This window comes from Numida meleagris, chromosome 1 (genome assembly GCF_002078875.1).
Source record: "Numida meleagris isolate 19003 breed g44 Domestic line chromosome 1, NumMel1.0, whole genome shotgun sequence".
Lineage (NCBI taxonomy): Eukaryota > Metazoa > Chordata > Aves > Galliformes > Numididae > Numida > Numida meleagris.
The window spans coordinates 119,603,977-119,608,800 of record NC_034409.1 but is presented as its reverse complement, the minus strand read 5'-3'; the positions used below and the strand labels follow the sequence as shown (position 1 = coordinate 119,608,800).

At 40.7% G+C, this 4,824-nt stretch overlaps 1 long non-coding RNA gene across 1 annotated transcript; it reads right to left on the bottom strand.

Moving 5' to 3' along the window:
* On the bottom strand, positions 703 to 4,327 carry LOC110404943. Its single transcript, XR_002442605.1, has 3 exons — positions 2,921 to 4,327; positions 2,308 to 2,435; positions 703 to 1,756 (listed from the first exon to the last, which is right to left on the bottom strand). It is a non-coding gene; the product is annotated as an uncharacterized LOC110404943 (long non-coding RNA).

Here is a 4,824-nt window from a genome sequence, read left to right as displayed (position 1 = left end):
AGATGATCAGAGGGCTGGAGCACCTCTCCTGTGAGGAAAGGTTGAGGGAACTGGGATTGTTTAGTTTGGAGAAGAGAAGGCTCCGGGGAGACCTCATTGTGGCCTTCCAATATTGAAGGGAGCGTATAAACAGGAGGGGGATCGATTGTTTGTGAGGGTGGACAAGGGGGAATGGTTTTAAGCTGAGACAGGGGAGATTTAGGTTAGATATTAAGAGGAAGTTTTTCACACAGAGGGTGGTGACGCACTGGAACAGGTTGCCCAAGGAGGTTGTGGATGCCCCGTCCCTGGAGGCATTCAAGGCCAGACTGGACGTGGCTCTGGGCAGCCTGGTCTAGTGGTTGGCGACCCTGCACTTAGCAGGGGGGTTGAGACTCGATGATCTTTGAGGTCCTTTTCAACCCAAGCCATTCCATGATTCTATGATTCTATGACAGGCTGAGAGAGCTGGGGCTCTTCAGCCTCGAGAAGAGAAGGCTCTGCGGGGACCTTATAGCAGCCTTCCAGTACCTGAAGGGGCCTACAGGAAAGCTGGGGAGGGACTTTTTATGAGGACAGGTAGCAACAGAACAAGGGGAAATGGCTTTAAACTGGAAGAGGGTAGATTTAGACCAGATACTAGGAAGAAATTCTTTACTATGAGGGTGGTGAGACACTGGAACAGGTTGCCTAGTGAGGCTGTGGATGCCCCCTCCCTGGAAGCATTCAAGGCCAGACTGGATGGGGCTGTGAGCAACCTGGTCTAGAGGGAGGTGTCCCTGCCTATAGCAGGAGGGATGGAACTAGATGATCTTAAAGGTCCCTTCCAACCCAAACCATTCTATGAGTCCTGCCATCAGTCTTGGCCCCACATGGGTAAGTTTTGTGCACTGCAGAATTCCATGCAAGGTGTGCTCAAGGAACCAGGGACTCTCTGAATGTGATACTCAGCTGCCATGAGAAACAAAAAAACTTCTCGACTAGTTCTGACATGGTGCTCACAAGAATCCTGCTGGAATAGCAAGCTCTTGGAGGCTTTCTGAAAATGTGGCAGTGGATATTGTTCATTCAGGTTCCAGCTTGCATTCAGCATATGCTATCTACCTCAAAACTTTCTCAACCTCTATTGCTGGGTGTTCACCTTTATTGCCTTCAGCACCAGCTGGAGCTCTGGGGAGAGGTTGGCACCTGTCTCTTTTTAAAAATTGTTTGATCTTCAAAGATTAATAAGCAGGAAGAGTGCTGTATCTTAGCAGACGCCTACGAAAAGCTGAGGACAAGTTGTGAAAATCTGATGTCTCCAAACAAATTAGCCGAGAGGAGAGCAGCTGTAAAGTCAGCTGGTCTCCCATTGTCAAGATGTCCTGGAAAGAGCTGCCAGGGAACATGGCAGCTGCAGTTCAGCAATACAGTTTTATCCAGCATGGAGGAGAGCTCTGAGATGGAAGAATATGCAACATCAGTGGGGGGTTAGAAGTCCACTTCTCAGGGGAGAAAAGAATTCACTCTGCCCTCAGTGAATAATTCAACTGAAGAGTTTTGCTTTGGGCAACTTGTGAAAGTAGCAGAGCTTCATGTATAAAATTGTATTTCAGAAAGCTTTACCCATTAATTTAACATGGCCCAGCTCAATTTCATCCTTCTTTATGCAATACGGTCCATCTTCTGCTTTGCTAGTCAGGACTGATGTATTCCTCTGTGGTGTGAAGTGTGCCAGCTTCATGCAGGAGGTCTCAATAACTCTCTTCCATGGAAAAGCAAAAGGGGATCTTTAGAACTGCAAAGGAAGCCATACAGAATTTCCAGTGTACTCGGCAATTTCTTATTCATTCTGTGCTATGCACCATTCATCTGTGGATAAAGCTTTTATAAGAGCCATTTAAATATATGATTGTAATAAATATTCATAACTCCTTTTGCAAGATTTTTAAAAAATATACAGAACACCAGCAGAGGTGTTTCAGGATTTCCTTTCTCCATGTAGTTCTAAAGATATTGATGTCTGTGAAAAGCAAGGGTCAAAAGGGACAGTGTAATCATGAGAATATAACCATGTTATATAATCCTTGTTCAAAATGGACTCTATGGCTTGTATAGCGGAATGCAGAACACATACACAAATATATCAGGTAAACTGGGGCTTGTGTTTGAAGAAATGTAAGCATTTTTTTAACTAAATTCAGCATATCGTTGGCAAATATACTTTAAACACCTTAACTTCATTGGTCAATACTGGGATCTTCAGTACCAAAATAGGAGAAGACTCATAGGAATCTAATGGAAGAGTAATTCTAGGAAAAGGATAACGGATACTATAAGTTCCACAACCTAGTGCAGCTTTACAACTGCCGTGGGTGTTGTGCAGTGACCCTGCTGCTCTTTGCACATAACTTCTGAGTGTTGGCAGGCTGGTGACGTCTGTAAGGTTGGTGTGTTCCAGGGTGGAGGAGTGGGACCTTGGAGGAAAGAAAGTTTCAGAAAAAGTGATCTGGCTGTTTTCAGGACTGAAATTAGAGAACATGGTGCTGTGAATGCAGAGTAATGAGAGTATTAAATCTTTCAGCCTATTTATCTTATCTAAAAGCAAGTTCAGAGGTGATACGATTTCTGTATTTTCATAAGAGGAAAATGCTAGGCACTAGAGTGGTCTTTGGTCCATGAAAGATTCAATGGTGTATTGTTACAATGTCTTAGGATGTTGGATTCAAATAAAAATAATTTTTAAAAAAGGCAATGGTGTTAAGAAAGGAAGCGCAACAAATTGCTGGAACAAATTTCTTAGGGATGCCATCAGTTTGAATTTTTTGACATCTTATCCAGGCTTGCTGGCTGTAAAGTGTGTGCTTTGACCTCTGCAGTATTTTGGGCTTAATTTATTTTTCAGGTGACAGCCTGTAGCTAGTTTTATTTAGTAAATTAGGTGTAAGACTTCCTTTTAGACCTTTTAGTCTTGAACTCTGGATATGCAAAGTGGAAAAGTGCAAGGACAGGATGAAGACTCAAGCTAAGCAAGAGGAAAGGAGTAAGGAAAAAGGAAAGGATGAAGGATCGAGAAGGGGAAGGAGCATATGGGAAAGAGTGAGCAAGAGCTCAGCTGTGCAGCTGAATTATTACATCATAAACCAGAGGGAACCCAGCTAGACCATGCAGCCTGAGACTTCCCAGAAGCCATCATTATTTAAGCTGCTGTTTCTTCTTTTAGGAACAAAAAGGCCCCACAAATGAACTTGTTTTTGCCATTTCCAACAATTGAGTATCACCTCATCTATTGGCAGATGTTCCCGTGACCGAGGACAAGTAGTTAAGAGAAAGGGATACAGTTTATCATCAAAAGTGCTTAATCCCCTGTTATATTAAGTATTAAGAACAGATATATTGTCTGTAAAAATGCAAAATGGAATGTTAAATTTGCAGTCTATTTGCTAGGTTATTCTATTTTCTTTTCTAAAATATTCCCTTTATGATTTAGTGAAGTAATGAATACTTAAAGAATAGCGAACCTTGTCTTCCTTTTTACTGCCTTGAGCTTTCTATTAAAAGGAAATCAGCAATAATTTTTTCAGTTTCCTCAAAGCATGATTCCCTTTCTCGAGGGTCTGTTTCTGTGGAGAAGGTTTTCATATTATTTCTCACATTTGAAGATCCCATTAAAGAAATAGCCTAAGAAATTCAGTTTCCCAGCACTTCATTTGTGAACATCATTTCTGCACAACTAAGCACACGACATTTCATCCTGCCAGTACCAATCTTCTAATCTGTCTTTCCTCAAAAACATCCTCTGCACTGTCAGGGAACGGCAACTAAATGATGAGACAAATGGTAGACAAGTCAGGTTTGAAACATCAAATATAGGGATGGTACCAGCAGAGGGCAATAAATAGACACCATCCCTGACAGCCAACCTTACAACTGCCTGGAAGCCGGAAGCTCAAAGCCTTCTGGTTTGCCCATCATTTTTTGAGAAGTCATATTAGATTCCTTCAATAAATTACAAGAACAAAAGTAAAAGAAAAAAATGGCTTCATTTTCAAAATCTGTTAGACTGTAACTCAGTCCTTTGATGAAAAGCATTTCCTAAGTAATCATAACCAGTCATATTGAAGAAAAATAATTAATATGTAGAATGAAATCCATAAACAAAAGTGTGCCTGGTTGAAGGCATTCATGCCTGCATGTGTACATGCAATACAGTAAATGTTCCATTGTCAGCTCTAGAAAAGCTGCTTGTTATCTCGATTTACAGCACCTCCTTTTCCTTTTGATAATAGGAAATGATTTTAGACAATGCAATAAGAAGAAATGGAGGTTGGATAAAAGTCTGTATTTTCCATCCATTGAGATACAGAAGTCTTCATGGCCTTCAGTGTGTTTTCTTTGAAAAACCTTTAAGTTGAAATACCCTTTTTTTTTTTTTTTTTTTTTTTTTTACACAATATATGCTTGTTGTACTCTTTTACTCTGGTATGGTAACGTCAAGGAACCACTGACCAGTTTTTAAACTTCAACTTGCACATTTTATTTTTTTCTTAGAAGGCATCTGCCAGAATAGGAGAAAAAATATATATATTTCTGTTCTAATTGTCCTAATGAGGCAGAAAACACTATTGGAGTTCCTTGGGAATCTTGATAGATAATTAAGTGCCTTAGGCTAATCAACATCACCAAACTTTTCAGTATTTAAATTATTTACAAGTAGTTAAGACCAAATCTTTCACTCACCATCAGCTGGGATGCTGTTTTGTGTGTCTCAAGGCTATTTTGAGGCAGATTCATTAATATAGCAAGAGTTGCAAAGAGAAGAAAAATGTACTTCTTTCCCTCATTCTGGGCCATGCAAGCCCTGTG